Source organism: Dama dama, chromosome 33 (assembly GCF_033118175.1).
Source record: "Dama dama isolate Ldn47 chromosome 33, ASM3311817v1, whole genome shotgun sequence".
Classification (NCBI taxonomy): Eukaryota; Metazoa; Chordata; class Mammalia; order Artiodactyla; family Cervidae; genus Dama; species Dama dama.
In genome coordinates, this window is record NC_083713.1 from 12,622,943 (window position 1) to 12,647,810 (window position 24,868).

The 24,868-nt window shown below is 36.7% G+C and overlaps 1 protein-coding gene across 2 annotated transcripts in view; it reads left to right on the top strand.

The window, feature by feature from the left end:
* Window positions 1-5,398: 5,398 nt before the first annotated feature.
* The window catches only part of TFPI (tissue factor pathway inhibitor), a 77,972-nt gene continuing 58,502 nt past the window's right edge, over window positions 5,399-24,868 (top strand). For both annotated transcript variants that reach the window (XM_061135779.1, XM_061135780.1), the window contains exon 1: window positions 5,399-5,607. The gene's annotated coding sequence lies outside the window, so the exon portion shown is untranslated. The remainder of the gene's footprint in view (window positions 5,608-24,868) is intronic.

Genomic DNA, 24,868 nt, shown 5'->3' on the forward strand with positions numbered 1-24,868 from the left:
TGAAATGTTATTTGGATTGTATGAGAGTTGGAAAGGAAAAATTAAGTGTGTGGCTGGAAATGAAAATGAGAATGTCCAGTATTTGGTGGGTACTTGGAACAGCCAAATAATGATTGGATACAAAGCACTTAAAGATACAATGGCACATAGTCAAACTGTTGGTGAGAAAAATCTTTTATCCATACAATTTTGACTAGAGAGTTATACACAGTAGAAAGGCAGACTTGTCATAAAACCTCAAAAAGGAGCTCACCCAAGCCTCAGGGAGAGAAAAGCTGAGTCCGCAGAGGCTTTAAGTGACAGCATCAGGTTGTCTAATCTTAACAATAGTTTGCATCAAGTTCCAGTATTGTGTTGAGCACAAGAATACCCACGTGTGTATAAATAGCTTGGGAAGCAAATACAACTTAAATATGAAATCAGCGATCATTGGGAAAACAATTTCAGCTCAACTGTAGCTCTTTCAGATAGAGTTCTTTACATAGTAAGAAAAAGAGGTTTCTTAAATGACCTTAGGGGAAAAGTGGGTTTATTACAAGGGTATATGAAGTGAAGAATCTGCCTGACAATGCAGGAGACTCAAGAGATACTGGTTTGATTCCTGGGTCAGGAAGATCCCCTGGAGCAGGAAATAACAACCCGTTCCAATATTCTTGCCTGGAAAATTTCATGGACAGAGGAGTCTGGCTTGCTACAGTCAATAGGATCACAAAGAGTCAAACATGATTGAGTGACTGAGTGTGTGCCTATGCACATGCGTGCACACACATACACACACACACACACACACCCGCATATGTTCTTGAGTACTTAGAAAAATTTGAATTAGCCCTGGGGAAGGACTGTTACTGTAGAACTCAGGTATTACTGTCCCATCTCTATGTCTTGCTCTTGGTTTCATTCTTTCCCTGTTTCTCTCTCAGATGTCACTCATCCTCTTCCTTCATCTTTTTCAACATTCTCTCTCAACTAGCTTTCTCCACATAATCATCTTGCACTCACCATTGTGGCTGTCAGCACATCCTCTATCTTGGCTTTTTATTTAAGACCCTAGCATTGTATATTTTTTTCTATAGCTCTTAGTACAAGTCTCTAAAAAGGAAATCTAATTTGCTGAGTTTACCACTACCTGAGTAGAGCCTGTAGATTGACCAAAAATAAATAACATCCACTCCAGTCCAAGAACAGCAACTTTTCTTAACTGTCCAAGAAAGAAGGAAACACTGAATGTGCTTGAGTTGCAACAGGTAATAAAGGGTAATAATTGTGCTACAAAGTTCTTTTAACTTTGTTAAAAGAAAAAGTTCTATTAACTTTGTTAATAACAAAGTTTCAACACACAGCAGAGTTTTGTTGTGGTATGAAATCCAGAAAATGGGTGCAAAAGAAGCACAGAAGAAAAAAAAAGAAGAAGAAGCACAGAAGAGAATTTAAGTATCTGCACTCTGAAATCAGACTACATGATTTGAATCAGAGTTCCATAAACTATACTCAAATGTCATGCAGAGAGGGCTTTCTTCCCAGTCTAGTTGTGAGGACTAAATGGGATAATTTTGGGGACAGACATCTAAAAATTACTCAATAAATAGTAAAAACCCACAAGAGGAAAAGTTACCCTGTAATAGTGAAGAACCTTGGTGTTCTATTACAAATTAATCACTAAAGGGATGTTGCCTATAAGATTAAATTATATACAATGGCCAATCTCTGGGAACCTTGCCTCCCACGTAATGAGCATTAAGCTAAAATACCTTTGTTTAGCTCACAAGAAAACATCCTGAGCAGTCCACCTGTGAATGACTGAAGCAGGAAAAAGTTAACACAACCCCTCCAGAGACTGACCAGAATCAGGAAATGTTTGACTTAACGCCCTTCCCTTTTAGTATAAAAGAAGCCTAAACTCTAATGCAGGAAAGATGTTTCTTTGGAATACGAGTCCCCCATCTTCTCAGTCTGCCAGATTTCTGAATAAGTTCACTATTTCTTGCCCCAGAAAATTAACTTTTGATTTATCGCCTGTCCTGTGATATGAATTGGAGTTGGTAACAACCTCTTACCCAGAAGCCAAAGGAAAGAAGCCAGAAAATGTCAAGACACAAAGACACTCATGTCAGGAAACCTTTTACAGGAGGCTTCCTGTGTGCTGTTTCCTATCTCTCTTGAGCCCTCTGTTCCTTATCAGTCCATATAGGGTGAGAGGAGCAGGCAAGCCTCTCCCAGGAAGGAGATCAAAGAGATGGGATGCTTGCATAGGATTTTCTTCATCAGCATTTTCATTTGATGATAGGGATTGTGTACGACCCTCTTTTGATATGCATCGCCTTTTGGCCTTATGGCCTCTAGTGCTCCTTGCTTCCTTGGTAAACTTGTAAAGTCTGGCCTCTTGATCTTTATCTAAAGAAGCTGCTGGTATATATACCCTTACAAAATGCTCCATCAGAGCTTTGGCCCCCGTGTCTCTTTCTTTCTCTTCCTCTCTTTTTCTTTATCTCTCTATTTCTGGCTGATTCCCTGGAGTGCAAAGGCCGGCCATGTAACCCAGGGAATATTAGCCTCTTTCCTTCTTTCACTTTCTTATCATCAGCTCCGGACCACCATGTCCCGGCCCATTAAAGGACCAACAACTCAGAGATGGAAAAAACAAGAAACTGATGAATTTTCTAATCAACTGGCTTCAGCCATCATGGCAAAGTAGATTCTTCCATCTTCTGAAATATCTAGTGATCTTAGTCTGATATGACCATAATTCCATTACAGAAATACTAGGGGTTAACTTCAGTAATAAAGACCTACAGCAGACCAAGGTAAGTGATGTCTTTAAATACTTACATACCATTTAAAATAATAATTATGATGTAAAAAACATCAATAAACATGATAAACATCTACTGAAGGTTTGCTATGTTTGGAGCCCATGTCAACATCCACTTGATTGTCACACGAGTGTATGCTCCTCGGTTCTTTGTCTCGTCACAACAAAAATTTGGAGTGACGGACATTAAAGCCCCTTGGTGGGTCACAGCTCTCGGAGGACAGACCATGTTATAGCTCTCAGGTCTCGAAGGGACTGTGTTATATCTCTTAAATAAATCAGCGTTACAGCTCAGTGTTACAACTCTATTTATTTAGATAATAGCAGGAAAATCCATCTTCGAGGCATGAGGGCACATCGATCCAAAGACGCGAAGAGAAGATCGCCCCTTTGCACGGGGGAGAGAGAGAGAGAAGAGCTTTGGCTCCTCTTTTTGTACGTTTCTCTGTCCCTGGGCCTGTCTTATGTAAATTGGGCCAGCCAGGAGTGTTGTTTGTTTTACCTGAGGTTCTCACTCCAGTCCTCGGACCTTCCTTTGTTCTATTTTTGTGGGCTTTCCCTTCCAGTTCTTTTAGCCACCACCATTTTGGACTCCTTTTCCCTATTCTAACTACCTAACATGATCATAGAAAAAGCAAGAGAATTCCAGAAAAACATCTACTTCTGCTTCATTGACTATGCTAAACCTTTTGACTGTGTGGATCACAAAAAACTGGGGAAAATTATTCAAGAGATGGGAATACCAGACCCCCTTACCTGCCTCCTGAGACATCTGTATGCAAGTCAAGAAGCAACAGTTAGAACTGGACATTGAACAACAGACTGGTTCCACGTTGGGAAAGAAGTACATCAAGGCTGTATATTGTCACACTGCTTATTTAACTTATATGCAGAGTATGTAATGCAAAATGTCGGGCTGAATGAAGGACAAGCTGGAATCAAGATTGCCAGAAGAAATATCAATAACCTCACATATGTAGATGACACCACCCTTATGGCAGAAAGTGAAGAAGAACTAAAGAACCTCTTGATGAAAGTGAAAGAGGAGAGTGAAAAAGCTGGCTCAAAACTCAACATTCAAAAAACGAAGATCATGACATCCAGTCCCATCACTTCATGGCAGATAGACGGGGAAACAATGGAAACAGTGACAGCCTTTACTTTCTTGGGCTCCAAAATCACTGCAGATGGTGACTGACACCATGAAATTAAAAGACGCTTTCTCCTTGGGAAAAAAGCTATGACCGACTTAGCATATTAAAAAGCAGAAACATTACTACACCGACAAAGGTCTGTCTTGTCAAAGCTATGATTTTTCCAGTAGTCATGTATGGATGTGAGAGTTGGACTATAAAGAAAGCTGAGTGCCAAAGAATTGATGCTTTTGAACTGTGGTGTTGGAGAAGACTCTTGAGAGTCCCTTGGACTGCAAGGAGATCCAACCAGTCCGTCCTAAAGGAGATCAGTCCTGAATATTCACTGGAAGGACTGATGCTGACACAAAAGCTCCAATACTTTGGCCACCTGATGTGAACAACGGAGTCATTGGAAAAGCCCCTGATGCTGGGCAAGATTGAAGGCAAGAGGAGAAGGGGTGGATAGAGGATGAGATGGTTGGATGGCATCACCAACTTGTTGGACCTGAATTTGAGCAGGCTCTGGGAGTTGGTGATGGACAGGGAAGCCTGGCATGCTGCAGTCCATGGGGTTGTGAAGAGTTAGACATGTCTGAACAACTGAACTGAAGTCCTCTATATGTATACTTATAGGTATTTAATATATATGTATTAATCCATTTATTACTTATCAATCCTAGGAAATTTTATTGTTATTAGGGAAAAAGAAACTGAGGCACAGAGAGTTTAAATAATTAACTAAACTTGCAAAGTTAGTAAGTAGCTGAGGCAGGGTTTACAGCCTAGCAGTCTTTAACAATCAGTTTCCCAGTCATGGATGACTTTGTGATCCCATGGACTGTAGCCTGCCAGGCTCCTCTGTCCATGGAATTTTAAAGCTACAGTACTGGAGTCAGGTTACCATTCCCTACTCCAAGGGATCTTCCTGACTCGGGGATCAAACCTGAGTTTCTTGTGTCCCTGCATTGGCAGGCAGATTCTTTACCTCTGTGCCACCTGGGAACCCCATCAGTCTACAACTGACAATACATTACATTGACTCTCTAATCAAAGGGAATTTCAGCAGCCCTCAGATTTTTTCAAAAATATAATGACAATGTAGATGAAATAACTAGAAGAGAAATAAAGCGCCAAAAAGTCTCACTTTATTAAGTAATGATGTAATGACAAATATGTAAAATTTTAGAAATATATAACACAAGAGGGAAAAAGTGTTTTTAAAACTAATTACAAAAAGAACCCTGGAGAGCAAAAGAAATAGTAATTTTGAAATCTAAGTGTCAGCTGATTCCTTTGTTTCCTCCATAATAGAAAAGGTTTTTGAATAGTTTGGTGAAATTAGCCTAAAAAGAGTTGCCGTGACCTAAACAGGAAGCCTGGCTGTTCCCAGCTGCGGGTGTTCTCTGAGGCTCTTCTTTGCTCCAATAGACGGGAGCGACTTTGGGCTGGATGAAAGTCAAATTCTTACCTCGTCCTTCCACTGCGAGCCGGATCAGATTGCATTTCTTTCATTATTCTCCACTCCCCAGTTTCTCCATCTGTTTAAAAGAAGAAGTAGAAAAGATAAATTCTCTCTTCGATGCATGGAAGGGAAAGCAAAATGACCTCAATTCTGCTTTGAAAAAATTTTTCTGAGAACTTTCTTCAGAGATTTTACTCGTGAGTACCTGGCAATATACTTTCTAGCCCATGGGAAATAACCTTTCTTTCTTTTTCCTAGAGGAAAAGCAGGGTGCTGAGAGGCAAAGACTTGTAGGAGAGGACCATTGTCTATAACCCCACAATGAAAACGACCCTTCTCTGTAAATAAACTGATTGCAATGCAAAATTAAATTCTCAGCATTTTGCATTGAATTTTAAGCAAAGATATCATTTGTTTTTAAGTTGGTGAGATGTACCCTTGTTTATAATTTTAAGCTTGGATTGGCAATTCTTTACTAATTGTGTTTTTATTGGAGTTTTCTGAAGATTTTTTTAACTCAAATATTATTTAGTAGCATATAAAGAAATACAATAAGACACTGACAGTCTTATGTTTAAAGAAAGTTCTTTCATTGCCATCAATTGGTAAAGTTTAACATAAGGTATGAACAGAATTCTTGTTGTCTGTTTCATCCCAGCATTAACTAATCTCAAAATATTAAAGAAATATTTTACAAGTCTCCAAAGACAAAAGCTCACATTCTAAGATAGTAAAATAAGAATAGATAGGATTGCACAGTATAAAGTCCAATTATGTAAATTAAAGCAATAGATTACATACCTAATATGATGTACTTTCATATTCTGGTTGCTTATAAAATGATATTAAACTTAGCTTCTGGTAGTAAAGGAAAGCACATAATATAGAAATACACCTCCACAGAACTATAATGAAACAAAAAATTATTTATGTAAAATGCTTATTTGTATGAGTATTAATGAAAAATGAAAGCCAAGAGCAGTGCTGGGCAGGAAAAAAAAGAAAAGATAAGCAACAGCCACACTGTGACTCAGTGCTCTGGAAATTAGTCACAAAATGACTTTGTATGTCTGTGATAATGTAAATATACAGGGCAGAACCCAAGCAGGAAGCATGCAGCCCAAAGAGTCATAGTTTATGTGCAAAAGCATAATGTTTATACCAGAGGTTAAAAGTTGTGTCCAGTTTGAGATATTGCAGAGTTTTTTAACCTAGCAAAATCCCTTCATAAAACAGTTTTAGAATTCTTGTGTGTGTATATATATGATATATATATATGATATATATATATATCATATATATACCAATATACATACCATATATATACCAATATATATATATACCATTCCAGTGCATGATAATTTTAAGACATATAATCTATATTTTATCTAATCTTTAAACTGAAGGGCAAATAATCTCTGAAAATGTGTTGGTGTGTGAAATTTTAATTAGGAGCATATGGGTTAATAAAATGATACAAAGTGTCCTTAGGCATCAACAGAGATGGAATACTCTTAATATGAATACAGATACTTAACTCTGTAGATCTAAAAATATAATTTATAAATCTAAGAGTAAAACTTTAAAATATATACTTTTAACAATTTGAACAGTTATATGGGGAAGCCAAATTTGTCTTATTCAGGTAACCATACAGTCTTAACAGAGAGCTTTAGTGATATGTCTACTATTAATAACTTGGTTCCTTTCTCTATTAGGTATGCTGATTTGTGCAAGTTTTGTTTTTTTGTTTTTAACGGTACAGTTTTATATCTTGAAGCTTTTGTTTTATCTCCAATGACTAGATCAAAACCCTGTTGGGAAATGTGGTCTTGTTCAAATGCATTATGCCATCAGCTGATGCTTGCTTGTTCATAATTCTAGGCTTTATTTTCTTATTGACTGTACATCAACTACTTTGCCTCGAATTTTCTAATATAAACAGTATTGCTAAATTTAAAAATAATCATCTTTGAAATGGAAAATTGTTTTGTAGCAAACTATAGTTTTCATAAAACAATTTACTTCTTCCTAGGAATTAATTACCTGATTTTAGTTATCTACACTATTCAAATTCAAAACATAATTAGACAGATGACAAATTACTAGAGGAAAAAATACCAAGATAAAAAGGCTTTATTAATTCCCAGAACACCTAGCAATCTAACCAAACAGTAGATGTACTATAGATTCTTTAGGAATGGTTGGTTTATTAAATTGAGTGTCACAAACTCTTGATACAGATTTCAACTGACATCTCTACTTAATAGAAGGAAAAAAATGAAAATAAGCATCGTTGCCCACAAAAGGTGGGGAGGGGGAGTAGGAGAGATAATATGAACAGGAAAGGAAGGTTTCCTGTTTAGGAAACAGGATAGAGTTTTCAAAAAAATCTTGTTTGTTGGTATAAGTTTAATAAGTTCAATGATAATATTGATTAAAAATTAGTTAATTTTATCAGTTTATCTTGCTAGTAGACCAGGTCTAAGAATTGTACTGCAGACCAATTCTTCTTTTCTTAATAAAGGCTGTCTTCAGCCACCCTTTTGTTGTTTACCATCTAAAACATTTAACTCTGCTAGTTAAAGTTGCAGAGTTGTCTTTTTAAAAACAAAAATACTTTTAAATGTATTATATTTTTATAGAAACATTCCAGTACTATAATGATTTCTGATTGTTACCATGTGCATTTGGACAAACCTGAATTCTAGACTTGAGGTGACTATTGAAGTCCTTATTTCTGCATATTAAATCTCACCAAAATGAAGAAAGAATGCAAGCTATTCCAGAGAGTGCTCTTTCTGCTAGACCACCTCTCCCGGGCCTCAGTGACCTTCAGTGAGTGCATTCTTAGTGTGATGTATCATCTCTGGGAGCCCAATCCTCCTGTTACTCTTCTCTCCCTGTCTTCACTTCTCCAAGAAGCAGATGCTTTGTAGAACCAGAACCTAGGATTCAGCTACCAATAGGCTTAGGGCAGCCTAGTCATTTCTACTTTTCTTCTTTTCAAAACCAATAAGAAAAGCATTGGATGCATGCCAAATCTGCTATATTCCTCTCTTCTGGCCTTCCTTTGGGATTCTATGTTCTTTCTTAGTTGGAACAACAAAATTTTTAAATTATTTTAAAAGCAAAAGAGGTCTATGTTCCATAGTAGAAGTCCCAATGCTGCAATATTTCTATCCCAAGTTGTTCTATCTGGTAGACCACTGGTCCTGGGGAGAGAGTTCTCTCTGGACTGAATAAATATTGCATGTTATTTATTGGGTTATTTCAACATCAGGAATGTGAAACTACCATTAGTATAGCATGATATAATATTTCATGATAATGAAGCATGATGGTGTTTTTCTTACTAAGCATAGACTACCATGGACCCCCTTCTGTACCACACCCTCCTTGCCACAGCCACCCTGCTGCTAACCTCATTTTCTCTCTCCTACTCATGTTTCTCACCAACATCTATCCCATCCTTAAATCCTACAAAAACCCATTTTTAAGTATCACTTCATTCTTTACTTTGCAAGGCTTATAAATGGAATAAACAGCAGAAATTGGGTGAGTCTCCAGAATAGTGGTGTTTGTTGCAAAATATTGGTAATATTTTTAAAGTCCTTTTAGGCATAAACTTCAGAGTATCCCAGGAAATAAAGCAAAATGTTTATATTAAAATATCATATGGTGGCTCAGATGGTAAAGAATCCACCTGCAATGCAGGAGACCTGTGTTCAACCTCTGGGTCAGGAAGATCCCCTAGAGAAGGAAATGGCAACCCATTCTAGTGCTCTTGCCTGGAAAATCCCATGGACAGAGGAGACTGGCAGTCTATAGTCTATGGTGTCTCAAAGAGTCAGATACAACTGAGCAACTAACACTCTACTGACTCTTTTATGTGCAACTGATTTTAAATATACACGACTGTAAAATGAATGAATTTCTGATTCATGCTATAGGAATGAATTTGAAATCATTATACTAAGTGAGATAAGCCAGACATAAAACAGAACAAATAATGTATAACTTTACTTACAAAGAATTTAATCTACAGTAGGCAAATTCATAGAAAAAAGAAGTAGAATAGAGGTTAACAGAGTCTGGAGGAAGGAATGAATGGTGAGTTATTACTTAATGGATACAGAGTTTCTGCTTGGGGTGATGACTGCAAAAACATATAGATGTAATTAGTGCCACAAAGTTGTACTCTTAAAAATACTTAAAATTGAAAAACAAGTACAAGAAAAATAATATTTTGGGTTTTTTTTCCTGTATTTCAATATACATAGTTTCTATCATTATGTCTTCAGATTTACTTGTCTTTTCTTCTATGTCCAATGTGTTTATAGTCCCTCCTAGTCATTTTTCATCTCAAATATTGCTGTTTTTATCTGTGGAAATTCAGTTTGAGTCTCTATCTTCTTTCTCTATTTAACACACTCAATATTTTCTCTAGTTTCTTGAACATATCATGCAGCTAAAATTTTATCTTAAATATTGTCTGTTAATTCTATTTTCTGTGTCATTTTGAGCCTTCTCATTATATTTTACTGCTGCTTGTGTGCCTTGTAATTTTTATTTGAATGGCTAATATTATGAATCTTATCTTCTTAAGTGCTGCATATGCTGTCTACCTAATAATAATATTGAGTTTTGTTTTGAGTTGTAGTTTAACTACTTGCAAACAATCTGGTTTTTTGTTATCTCACAGTCAAGCTTTGTTAGGCAGAGTCAGAGAAATGTTTACTCTATAGTTAATTTTCCCCCAGTGCTGAGGGAAAAAAAAACAAAACAAAAAACCTTTCTGACTACTCAGTGCACCATGAATGGAGGTTTTTGAAGTTTAGGGACAAGAAATATTTGCAGCTTTATGTGTGTTTTAAGTGTTATTCCCCTTTAGCCTGTTCAGGTGGTTCTTTACCCAGACTTAACTTATATTCTGTGCAGTAATTGATATGAAGCTGAAGACTTGAGGCCATCTGAAGATTTCTGAGTCTCTCTTTCTGTATTGCTCTCTACTCTATTACTCTGCCATGAATACTCTAGCCACAGTGGCCCTTCCAGAGAATGTGCTTTCTCCTAAACTCAGGGAGACCACTGGGCAATTCCAGAGCCTCCTCTTCCTGTCTCTGAATGTAGAAATTCCCTTCAGTCAGTGCGCTGGAGCAGATGGGAATGTAGGGCTGAAATCTTGTTTCCCATCCTTATGGGATCACTGCCCTTCACTTACCAATATTTAATTAGCTCAAATATTATTTAATACATTTTGACTATTATTTTTTAAGTTGTTTCAGGTGGGAGAATGGAGAAGGCAATGGCACCCCACTCCAGTACTCTTGCCTGGAAAACCCCATCGATGGAGGAGCCTGGCGGGCTGCAGTCCATGGGGTCGCTAGGAGTTGGACACGACTGAGTAACTTCACTTTCACTTTTCACTTTCATGCACTGGAGAAGGAAATGGCAACCCACTCCAGTATTCTTTCCTGGAGAATCCCAGGGACAGGGGAGCTTGGTGGGCAGCCATCTATGGGGTTGCACAGAGTCGGACATGACTGAAGCGACTTAGCAGCAGCAGAAGCAGCAGGTGGGAGAATAAATCCAATGTTAATCCATTATAGCTGGAAGTGGAAGAACAATTTTTCTTTAAATTTTTACTTTATATTGGCATATAGTTGATTTATAACGTTATGTTTAAGGTATACAACAAAGTGAATCAGTTATACATATTTCTATTCTTTTTCAGATTCTTATTCCATAAAGGTTATTAGAGAGTATTGAGTAGAGTTCCTTGTGCTGTAGAGTAGGTTCTTGTTTATTATCTGTTTTCTATTTTATATATAGTAGTAAGTGAGTGTCCCTGTTCAGTCATGTCTGATTCTTTGCAACCCCATGGACTATAGTCCACCAGGCTTCTCTGTTCATGGGATTTCCCAGGCAGGGATACTGTAGTGGGTTGCCATTTCCTCCTCCAGGGGATCTTCCCAACCCAGGGATCAAATCTGCATCTTCTGTGGCTCCTGCATTGGCAGGTAGATTCTTTACAATTTGAGCCACCTGGGAAGATATATAGTAGTGTGTATATGTTAATCCCAACCTCCTAATTTTCTCTCTCTCCCCAAACTTTCCCCTTTAGTAACCACAAATTTGTTTTCTAAGTCTGTAAGTCTGTTTCTGTTTTGTAAATATGTTGTATCAGTTTTTTAGATTCCATATATAAGTGATATCATATGATATTTTTCTTTCTGTGACTTACTTCACTTAGCATGATAATCTCTAGGCCCATCCATGTTGCTGCAAATGGTAGCATTTTATTCCTTGTTATGACTAATATTGCATTATGTATGTGCACAACATCTTCTTTATCCATTCATCTGTCATGGGACATTTAGATTGCTTCCACATCCTGGCTATTGTAAATAGCACTGCAGTGAGCACTGGACTGGATGTATCTTTTCATATTATAGTTTCTTGCAGATATATGCCCAGGAGTGGGATTGCTGGATCATATGGTCGCTCTATTTTTAGTTTTCTAAGGAACCTCTATACTGATCTCCATAGTGGCTCTACCAATTTACATTCCCACCAGCACTGTAGGAGGTTTCCCCACCCTCTCCAGCATTTATTGTTTGTAGATTTTTTTGCTGGCCATTCTGACTGACTTGAAGTCATACCTCATTGTAGCTTTGATTTGTATTTCTCTAATAATTAATGTTGAGCATTTTTTCCTGTGCTTTTTGTCCATCTTCCTTAGAGAAATGTCTATTTATATTTTCTGATTAGGCTGTATATTTTTATGTTGAGCTCTTTTTTATGAGCTCTTTTTTATATGAGCTGCATGAGCCATTTGTATATTTTGAAGATCGATCCCTTCATGGTTATATCATTTGTATATATTTTCTCCCATTATGTGGGTTATCTTTCCGTTTTGTTTACAGTTTCTTTTGCTGTGCAGTGTAGAAGAGCTTTTTTTTTTTTAATTTAACGATACTCTAAAAAACTAAAATTGAACACAAATAGATGTATCTTAAGAGCATATAAACTGTAATTCATTGATTGTCCTGGATAAGGTAAATATTTTTTGCTCGCTATATCTCAGTAACTATGCTAAATGAGTAAATATATTTACATATTTATGTAATGAATAAATTCACTATTTCTAAAAAATAATTATTTCATCTCAGATAAGCAGTTTATTTGTTATGATTTTCTGATAACAGTAGCTGTTTAGGTAGCTAATATTTTACTCTCTTATTTTAGATGACAAATTAATCCTACTAGCTTAAAACCAAATTGTCAAATTGTTACTTGCTCAACAAGCATTTCCAAAATTGACTGCTGAGTGTTACTTACCTAGTTTTGTAATCAAGAGTTTTGTGATGAATTAAAGATTGGCTTTACTGATAGTTTCCTGTCACAATTTCTCACAATTATTTTTCCTCCCCTGATTCCTGGATATTTGTATGTATTGAAATTTTGGAAAGTTCACTGATGGCACAAATCAAAACTTTTCTCTTTTTATTAAAGGAAACTTAGTTTCAGGCATTACTTGCTTAATTATAAACAAATTGAGTTAAAAAGATAATCCCAAATGACAAACATTGCAAACAATGTATATTTAGCATTAGAATTTGTCTTTATAATTATGTAGCAGTGTGTACATTATTCAAGTTTCTGTGCATCTTACTGGTTTTGGGTCTCTTTTAACATAGTTACTCTGTCTATGAGGAAAGGAAACAGGTACACAATAAAGCAATCATTATGGCATGTGCATCCAGGCACTAATGTGGGTTTATAAAAAATGAAGAGCTAAGCAATAAGCAATTTACCTTAGAAACACTCAAGCTCTCCTTTTAGCAGCAATATTTTTTTTTCAAGTTTCAGATTTTGTATGTTTTTCTCTTAAGGAATTGCTGAAGAATATGCCAGTGGAATAAAAGTGTTTAACTAGGGAGAATTTAAATTAGCCTCAATTCACATGGCCCTGGAGAAGGAAATGGCAACCCACTCCAGTATTCTTGCCTGGGGAAACCCATGGATGGAGGGGCCTGGTAGACCATGATGAGAGAGTTCTTTTTTCTATTCGTGGTACACTCTGACTGAAACTCCTTTAAATCTATTTAAATGTATTAATTACAGCCCTAAAGAAAGTAAATTTTCCTTAGATACCAGTGTTTGCCCTGCCACTACTATGTCAACCTTGCTCTCCCACCCCCTCTTGCCTGCATTCCATATTACTATCTCCTTATTCAGAGTACAAAGAGATACAAGTGACCATCTATCCTTCTGAATGGAAGCCTCATCTGAAAAGATATCAGTGAATGAGCATTCACGGATGGTCCTCAAAAGTGTGTGAGAAAATACCTGAGCCGTGTGTGTATTTGTTCCCTAGAAAGGAATCAATAGTTTTCCTCAGATCCCTCAGGACCTTACACATAACCATGAAAATTCCATCTGAACATGATTAAATATTCAAGGAAACAAGTATATAGCATTAGGGTCAAAAAGAGTGTCAAGTAATAATATATTCTGAAGAAGGCAAGATAAAGATTTCAAAGGCAGATAAACTTGACATAGGATGAATGAGGCTGGGGGAGAGATGCCTGAGTTATCCTATGGATAAGAAACTTTTGAGAAAAGAGCTTTTTTGAAAAGCCTAGAAGGAGATTAAATTTAGAGCCTCACTTCAATCATTACCCTTGAATCAGTCGCTCAATCGTGTCCAACTCTTTGTGATCCCATGGACTGCAGCACGCCGGGCTTCCCTGTCCAACACCAACTCCCAGAACTTGCTCAAATTCATGTCCATCAAGTTCGATCATCACCGGCATCCATCTACCCATCTCATCCTCTGTCGTCCCCTTCTCCTCCTGCCTTCAGTCTTTCCCAGGATCAGGGTCTTTTCAAATGAGTCAGTTCTTTGCTCATCAGGTGGCCAAAGTATTGAAGTTTCGACTTTAGTATCAGTCCTTCCAATGAAGATTCAGGATTGATCTCCTTTAGGAAGGACTGGTTTGATCTCCCTGCAGTCCAAGGGACTCTCAAGAGTCTTCTCCAACACCACAGTTGAAAAGCATCAGTTACAATTCAAAATTACACTTGAATAAGCAGTTTCAAATTTTTTCATCTTTCAAGCTGAGCATTAACTGTATACTCCTTTTAATGTTTTCTTTGACATGTACACTGCTGTGTTTGTGGCTGCACTGGGTCTTCACTGCTGCATGCAGACTTTGTCTCATTGAGGAGAGTGGGGGCTATTCTCTAGTTGTGGTGCATGGGCTTCTCATTGCCGTGGCTTTTCTTTTAGTGGAGCACAGGCTTTAGTAGTTGCAGCACACTGATTGAGCAGTTTCGACTTGCTGGCTCTCGGGCATGTGAGCTCTAGAGTAAAGGCTCAGTAGCTATGATGCTCAAGTTTAGATGCTCTGCAGCATATAGAATCTCTCCTGACCAGCACTGTGTCCTGTGCTGTGATTGAACCTGTGTCCCCAGCACTGGCAGAAGGATTCTTATCCACTACACCATCAGGAAAGTCATAGCTCTATACTTTTCATATATTAGATCTTTTGCAGGATAAAAAAAGTGTACAGTGTGATAAATTTTAGTCTTTTATAAATCAACCTAATTATTAGGATTGAAGATAATGTAGTACAAAATTAAAACTCTGGTCTTCATTGTAAGAAAATTACAGTCAGTGAAATTAACTAGCCTTCTAACAAGAACATGCAATCAGATTCCTGGTTATGTTTTGGTAGAATTTGGATAGGAGAAAATGGAATGACAATTTAGAGAAACTAGCTGATTTTTATAAAAATGTAAAATAATGAACATTCAATGTGAGGAACCAAGAGAAAAAAGAACTCTTTATAGGATGCTATAAGTAAAAAATGAAGTAGCACCAGTTTCCTTTCATTCTCTTGAATCCATAGTTCATTCTTTCATAGGTCTGACATTTCAGTCTGAATGGAAATGCTGAAGATCAACGTGTTAATGGTTCCTGGAAGACTGTGACTCAGCTGCCTGGAGCCCCCCACTCCTTTACAATGATGATTCAGAAAGTTGAACTCAGGATGTCATCTTAACACATGGGTGTGGTCACCAACAGCTGCAATACCAGTCTTGAACTAAGCTCAGTTATTTTTCATTAGAGCACAATCAGAAATTCTCAGGTTTTTCACATTAAGATTTATTTCACTCACAATTGCACTCACTGAAGAGGGAGAGAATTGATCATTATTGGTTCAACATGTTTATTGTACTTAAGTATAAAACTTTAGCTAATATTTGGAATCATAACACTTTCATAGTCAGACACAAAGTTACCTGATCATTTATCTGAAACTAAAATGTTATAAATATCTAGCCTCAGGTATATTAAGTGTAAATTTCACTTCTCTTTCCCTCAAGGAAGTGATAGTATGAGAATATTTTGTGGGAAATTCCCATACATGGACTAACATGTTGCTCTCCTTTTCTTATAATACAACTGATACTATCAAAAGCAGATAGTTGAAAAATGTCCAATATATTTGTCTGAGCAGAGAAAATCTAGGATTGCAACTGACTTTAAGAGGAAATGAGGAAGCAGACTTGACTTTATTCATCTTTAAATTTTAAAAAAAGATGATATCAACTTGAATTATATGAGCTATGAATCAAGGTCTTAATTAAAACCCTGTTAGGAAGGTCGTCTTTCTATGTCTTTCCAAAATACATATACCTCCTGCTTAAGATGTTACAGTTCAGTCGCTCAGTAGTGTCTGACTCTTTGCGACCACATGAACTGCAGTACACCAGGCTTCCCTGTCCATCAGCAACTCCCAGAGTCCACCCAAACCCATGTCCATTGAGTCGGTGATGCCATCCAACCATCTCATCCTCTGTCGTCCCCTTCTCCCCCTGCCTTCAATCTTTCCCAGCATCAAGGTCTTTTCCAATGAGTCAGTTCTTCAATCAGGTGGCCAAAGTATTGGGGTTTCAGCTTCAGCTTCCATCCTTCTAATGAATACACTCAGCATCAATTAATAGACTAATTATGATTAATTATGTAATCAAGAGATTGATTGATCGATGGACGTATAAGAAAAACAGTGGTCCTGAAATACCGTTTTCTTTTTTTTTGTTAATTAATTTATTTATTTTAATTGGAGGCTAATTACTTCATAACATTGTAGTAATTTTTGCCATACATTGACATAAATGAGTCACGGGTGTACGTGTGTTCCCCATCCTGACCCTCCTTCCCCCTCACTCCCCATTCCATCCCTCAGGGTTGTCCCAGTGCACCAGCCCTGAGCATCCTGTTTCATGCATCAAACTTGAACTGGTGATCTATTTCACATATGGTAATATACATGTTTCAATGCTAGTCTCTCAAATCATCCCACCCTCACCTTCTCCCACAGAGTCCAAAAGTCTGTTCTTTATATCCGTATCTCTTTTGCTGTCTTGCATATAGGATCATCATTACCACCTTTCTAAATTCCATATATATGCATTAATACACTGTATTGGTGTTTTTCTTTCTGACTTATTTCACACTGTATAGTAGGTTCCAGTTTCATCCACCTCATTAGAACTGATTCAAATGTGTGTTTTTTTTAATAGCTGAGTAATATTCCATTGTGTATATGTACCACTGCTTTCTTATCCATTCATCTGATGATGGATATCTAGGTTTCTTCCATGTCCTGGCTATTATAAACAGTGCTGCGATGAACATTGGGGTACACGTGTCTCTTTCAATTCTGGTTTCCTCCATGTGTATGCCCAGCAGTGGGATTGCTAGGTCATATGGCAGTTCTATTTCCAGTTTTTTTAAGGAATCTCCACACTGTTCTCCATAGTGGCTTTACTAGCTTGCATTCCCACCAACAGTGTAAGAGGGTTCCCTTCTCTCTGCACCCTCTCCAACTTTTATTGTTTGTAGACTTTTTGATAGCAACCATTCTGACTGGCATGTAATGGTACCTCACTGAGGTTTTGATTTGCATTTCTCTGATAATGAGTGACGTTGAGTATCTTTCATGTGTTTGTTAGCCATCTTTCTTCTTTGGAGAAATGCCTGTTTAGTTCTTTGGCCCATTTTTTGATTGGGTCGTTTATTTTCCTGTTATTGATCTGCATGAGCTGCTTGTATATTTTTGAGATTAATTTTTTGTCAGTTGCTTCATTTCCTATTATTTTCTCCCATTCTTAAGGCTGTCTTTTCACCTTGCTTATAGTTTCTTTCATTGTGCAAAAGCTTTTAAGTTTAATTAGGTGCCATTTGTTTATTTTTGCTTTTATTTTCTTGACTCTGGAAGGTGGGTCATAGAGGATCCTGCTGTGATTTATGTCAGAGAGTGTTTTGTCTATGTTTTCCACTAGAAGTTTTGTAGTTTCTGGTCTTACATTTAGATCTTTAATCCATTTTGAGTTTATTTTTGTGTATGGTGTTAGAAAGTGTTCTAGTTTCATTCTTTTACAAGCGGTTGACCAGTTTTCCCAGCACCACTTGTTAAAGAGATTGACTTTTTTTCCATTGTATATTGTTGCCTCCTTTGTCAAAGATAAGGTGTCCATAGATGCGTGGATTTATCTCTGAGCTTTTTATTTCCATTTATTTCCATTCACTTATTTCCATTGATCTATATTTCTGTCTTTGGGCCAGGACCATACTGTCTTGATGACTGTAGCTTTGTAGTATAGTATGAAGTCAGACAGGTTGATTCCTCCAGCTCCAGTCTTCTTTCTCAAGATTGCTTTGGCTATTTGAGTGTTTTTTTGTTGTTGTTATTGTTTGTTTGTTTGTTTGTTTGTATTTCCATACAAATTGTGAAATTATTTGTTCTAGTTCTGTGAAAAATATCATCGGTAGCTTGATAGGGATTGCATTGAATCTGTAGATTGCTTTGGGTAGTATACTCATTTTCACTATATTGATTGTTCCAATCCATGAACATGGTATATTTCTCCATCTATTTGTGTCACCTCTGATTTCTTTCATCAGTGTTTTATAGTTTTCTATATATAAGTATTTTGTTTCTTTAGGCAGATTTATTCCTAAGTATTTTATTCCTTTTGTTGCAGTGGTGAATGAAATTTTTTCCTTAATTTCTCTTTCTGTTTTCTCATTGTTAGTGTATAGGAATGCAAGGGATTTCTGTGTGTTAATTTTATAACCTGTAACTTTACTGTATTCACTGATTAGCCCTAGTAATTTTCTGGTGTTGTATTTAGGGTTTTCTATGTAGAGGATCATATCATCTGCAAACAGTGAGAGTTTTACTTCTTCTTTTCCAATCTGGATCCCTTTTATTTCTTTTTCTGCTCTGATTGCTGTGGCTAAAACTTCCAAAACTATGTTAAATAGTAGTGGTGAGAGTGGGCACCCTTGTCCTATTCCTGACTTAGGGGAAATGCTTTCAGTTTTTCACCATTGAGGATAATGTTTGCTGTGGGTTTATCATACATTGCTTTTATTATGTTGAGGTATATTCCTTCCATGCCTGCTTTCTGGAGGGTTTTTACCATAAATGGATGTTGAATTTTGTCAAAGGCTTTCTCTGCATCTATTGAGATAATCATATGTTTTTTATCTTTCAATTTATTAATGTGGTGTATCACATTGATTGATTTGTGAATATTGAAGAACCCTTGCATCCCTGTGATAAAACCCTCTTGGACATGATATATGATCTTTTTAATATGCTGTTGGATTCTGTTCACTAGAATTTTGTTAAGGATTTTTGCATCTATGTTCATCAGTGATATTGGCCTGTAGTTTTCTTTTTTGTGGCATCTTTGTCTGGTTTTGGTGAAATACCATTTTCTTATCCTACTGAATAACGAATGCCTAGAAAAACAGAAACACATGGGAGAAAAAACAGAAGTAGCCAAAGGTCTTACTGTATAATGTTCTTTCTTATTATGGACAGTAATGATGATAGGGAAAGACATAGTAACTACATTCACAACTTTTCTTTCTTCTCTCACATCAAAATTCATTGTATTTCTTTATATTTTTCCCCCTTTCATTTGGAGTTACTGGTATTAGTAGTTGAGCAGAATTGAATTCTCAGAAATCTCCAGTTTGGTTTAGACATATAATACCATGTTGTTTATCCATCTATTTATTTATTTTCCCACTTAAAGGAAAGAAATGAGAACAGCATACTATGAAGTTCTTTGCTGTTAAGTAAACTGGATTAGGGGGATTCCCTGATAGCTCAGTTGGTAAATAATCCCCTCCAATGCAGGAGACCCCAGTTCGATTCCTGGGTCAGGAAGATCCACTGGAGAAGGGATAGGCTACCCATTCCAGTATTCTTGGGCTTCCCTGGTGGCTCAGCTGGTAAAGAATCCGTCTGCAATGTGGGAGACCTGTGTTCGATCACTGGGTTGGGAAGATCCCCTGGAGAAGGGAAAGGCCATCCACTCCAGTATTCTGGCCTAAAGAATTCCATGGACTGTATAGTCCATGGGGTTACAAAGAGTCAGACGTGGCTGAGCGACTTTCACTTTGAAGCTGGATTAAATTAAGAGTTCCTGTGATGAGAAAAGATGAATTCATTCAAAGAAATGAATGCCTCCTTCTCCTGACAAAATGTGTTATAACATTCTTTATAATTTTTATATTTTGGCTATTGGGTTTTCATTGCTGTGAGGGCTTTTCTCTCATTTCAGGGAGCAGGGGCCCCTTTCTGGTGTGGTGCATGGTCTCCTCATTGCGGTGGCGTCTCTGTTGCAGAGTTCAGGCTCTAGGCTCACAGGCTTCAGTAGCTGCAGCATAAGGGCTTAGTAGCTGTGCTTCTTGGGCTCTAGAGCACAGGTGCAATAGTTGTGGCACAGGGACTCAACTGCTGTGTGGCATGTGGGATCTTCCCAGACCACTGATAGAACCCGTCTCATGCTTTAGAGGAGAATTCTCTACCACTGAACCATCAGGGAAGCCTTATCTTGCAAATTTAACAGTTTATCTAGACAGAGTAACTTCCCACCTTTGTTCCTAAAGAGTTTTAGTAGATATGGGCAACTATATACAGAAAACCTTTGACATTATTTCTTTTATTATGTATTTTTATTTTCTTTACTTTATTCTTTATATTTTATAATAAAATATTCACTACTCTTTTTGGAATTGACTTACAAATTTCATAAATATTTTTACATGTATACATTTCCCCTATTCTTAACTTTAGGGCTTCCCAGATGGCACTGGTGGTAAAGAACTCACCTGCCAATGTAAGAGATGCTGGCTCAATCCCTGGATCAGGAAGATCCCCTAGAGGAGGCCATTGGAACCCATTCCAGTGTTCTTGCCTGGAGAATTCCATGGACAGTGGAGCCTGGGGGGCTATAATCCATAGGGTTGCAAAGCATCTAACACAACTGAAGCAACTTAGCAGGCCCATTCTTAACTTTATCTCTGCTCTTTCTTATTTCTTCTCAATTTTCCTTTTCTACATCCAGATCTCTCACTCTTTGCTCTAGACTAGTAATAAGAATTCATATTCCCTGTTGCCATTTAGAAGAAGATTATTTTCCCTCTTAAAAATATAAACACAAAATTAAAGTATAATAATAATTGGTGAGTTCCTTGACTGACTTTATTTACAGGACTTTGGTCCAGAACAGAGACTAAAAATCCCCTACTATGATTTGATGAATTGCTAATTTCTAGAGAATGTAAATAATCTGAAATTCACTTCAGGGTGAAAAACGAAAATATTTGTGAAAATAGTGGGTCTTACTTGGGCTTCCCTGGTGGCTCAGATGGTAAAGAATCTACTTGCAATACAGGAGACCCAGGTTCAATTCCTGGATTGGGAAGATCCCCTGAAGAAGAAATGGCAACCCACTCCAGTTTTCTTGCCTGTAGAATTCCATGGTCAGAGGATCCTGGCAGGCTACAGTCCAGAGTGTTGCAAAAAGTCAGACATGATTTAGGGACTAATACTTGACTTGGGTCTTTCTTAGGCTTGCATTTGCCCTTTTGAGGGGCTGGTCAGAATTCCTGTGTTTGAGTTGAAGCTCTGCCAATATGCAAATGAAATACTTGGGGGTGGAAATTAGTTTCTGGGATTCTGATTCCTCAACAACAACAAAAAAGCATATTTCATATACATATCCTTGTATTTTACTTTATCTCTAGCCACATATAATTCTGTGACCTTGCCTTTCATTTCAGCTTTTTAAAATTTTTAAAAATAAATTTAGTATACATATGTTGTATGCTGTTTGGTCATTAGCATGAAGATATTCACATTTTTTCTCCTGGCATTACTATTTCTTTTCCCTTTTTTTTTTTTTTTTTTTTTTTTTTTTTTTAGTTTTAGTTCTCATAGTGTTATAATTGACAAGAAACTAGGCCTCCACAATAAACAGCTTTTAACATATCATTCCTAGAGGAAATTTCCTTGATTTATAAAATCATGCCTAACAAACACTTCATTATCCAAAAGAGAGAAGCAGACTTTTTTTTATCAGTGAAATTGAAATTGTTACACTCTGAAATAAAGATAAATGTTATGATTTGGCCTATTAGCTAACATTAAGGAATCTCACATTGAGCAATTCTCCAGAAATACAACTTCTTGTCAAATCCAATGGATGTTTCCTAAAGGATTGGTCAATCTTTCAGTAAACATGATTAGCATCAATAGTCTGCAACTATTTAGGGAAGCTTGTTTTTTTGTTGTTTTAGTTGTATTTTATTTTGTTTCCAATATTAATTTACTTAGCATGTTCAGAATGTTTTGCTTCATTGTTTTCCATATTTTATCATTAGTTTGGGTATGTTTTTAAGATATAATCTGAAAATCTGACTCATATATGAAACATCAAGCATTATTTTAATGACAAAACAATTTTAATGCTAAGTAAAGGGGATTCTGACCTGAGCATTATAGTAATGAAATAATGATGTTATTTTTGCCATCTTCCAAGCATCCTCCAATCAAAAACACTGAAAAAATAAAAATTGGCAAATAGCCAGTTTGTGAAAGCAGGAACAGCAAAATAATTGTCAGGTTACATTTGGCTGCCAGAAGGAAAAATTCGTAGCATGAGTAGCTTAAAAATGAGGCCATTTATTTGTTCACATTATACAAAGGACAGAGGATGCTTCAGGATTTGTTAATTCAAAACAGATCCAAGTGCTTTCCATCATTTTTTTTTTTTAATCCATCATTAACAGCAGGTCATCTTTATCTTGGGATCATTCACCTCCACATTATAAGGTGGTTGCTCCAGTCATAGGCATCATATACAGACAAAACAAGGGATAGGCACCATGCATCTGTCCCATATGGCTCCTTTTAGAACAAAGGTCTTTTTCAACAGTTCCCCAGCCCTGGAAGATAGCATACTTCCTCTCTCATCTCAGTGGTCAGAGATTCTTCATACAGAAATGTCTAAACCAATGAGTATAAGGGAAATGGAATGACCGTGATTAATGTGGGTTGTGTGTGTATGTATGCTCAGTCGCTTAGTCATGTCCGTTGTGACACCATGGATTATAGCCCACCAGGCTCTTCTGTCCATGGGTTTTCACCGGCAAGAATACAGAATTGGTTGCATTTCCTTCTCCAGGAAATCATCCCTACCCATAGATTGAATCTATCTCTTGCATCTCCTGCAATGGCAGATTGCCATTAGTGCCACGTGGGAAGACTGTGGGTTAATGAAGAGTTGATTATTTATAAATTTAGTTCTTAGGTGGGCATAGGCTATCCTTCCCTGAGAACTGGACTTATGAATATATACATCTCACCTGCTATCAAGGAAAAGTGGCAGAGAACAGTTGTTGCATAAGTAAATTAAATGACTGAAACATCTTACAATGTTGGGAAAAAAAAGAGACAAAAATATATCCATAATCTCACTAACCTAATTTCCCTTATTGAAGCATATTTTCCTGTTTAAACACCAATTTTTGCTTAGTTAATCTCAGTGTATACATATATTTTTGTATACAGCATTTAAAATTTATATTAACCATTATTAATCCCTACTTCATCTTCTAGTCATTATTGTTACTAACTTAACTTTGTGTAGTATTACATCTGGTAGCTGGATGTGCTGCTGTCTCTGATAATTGTCATAATGTTGCATATCTACAATGTTTAAAAATATAATATTATTTACTATTCTAAAAAAACTTGATTGTGCATTTAGTCATTTTCTTATTTTTAAATTCCCAAGTGTGATAGTACTACCTTAAAGTATCAGGTATAGTTTTTAACAAAGAATGTATCACATTTAGGAAAAATTATTAGTTGATGATTAAATAACAAGCCACTTATATACTTCCTCTTGACAACACTCCTCAAAGTTCTACCTTTTTTCTACTTTTGTTACTTTGCTATTTGGTTTTTGTCCTTTTCCTCTGTCCAATTGATAAAATCCAACTCTGAATCCTTCAAAAGCCTAATTTCTGAATCTAGAAGGAAGCGGCACTGAATTCTGAAGACACCAGTTACTATGAATTCATAGTTTGGGATTCTAGAGGCTCATAGTCCTTTAAGATTGTCAATATGTCATTTTATTTTACCTAGAGAAAACATCAAACCCTCACGTTTTTAAAAATTCTACCATTTTTGATATTTTGAACAGAAAATCTCAACCTCTTCTTCACATAGAAAATTGAATCACAGCAAGAAAACCTTCAGCTTTCTGTCTGCTCTTCAACAACTCTGTCACAAAACATATGTACACACACACACACACACATGAAAATGTATCCTGATTTTCTCCCCACCAAGAAAATCTCATTTTAATAGAACGTCCTCTTTTCTTCAGGCCAGGGTTAGACCTTCTTCCTTTGTGTCCAGGATCTCATTGTCTGTTTACGATTTTCTTTTTAGCTTTTTTCTCTGCCTCTCTAGTGGCAGAAATGTATTAAACTATGTCTTCCACAAAAAGTTTCCCTTCAAACACCCTCTCTTACTTTTCACCATAGATTTATAAAACTATATCTTTAATTGCTGTTTTCACAGCCTATGTTCCAATTTCTTCCTCAGGTCACCAGCTTTTATTTTGCAGTGTTGCAAAGGTAAAGACAATATCATGTTACTAAACCCCATGCATGTTTTATTCTTTAACTCTTGTACTTGAACCCTCTGTGTTCTAGACATTGTCAACTTGTGACAATTTTAAGTACTCACTTCCTTAGCATCTGTGTCACTACAGCTTCCCACATTTCCTTTTGCTTCCCTGGCTATTTCTTAATCTTCTCAGACCTATTTCCCTCATCCTTGTTCTCCACAGTTAACTTGTAGGATGTTCCTTCCCAGTCCTCACACTCACCTCATTGAGTCATTGCAAGGATTAGGTGAATTAATGTTTGTAAAAGCTCTTAGAAAACACTTGCTTCATATCAAATGCTACATAAGTGCTTATTAATCACATCAATTGTGTGCACTCCAGAAGTAATTATTTCTCTATTGTTTCTCACATTTATGTCTCCATGGAGATATCAACCAT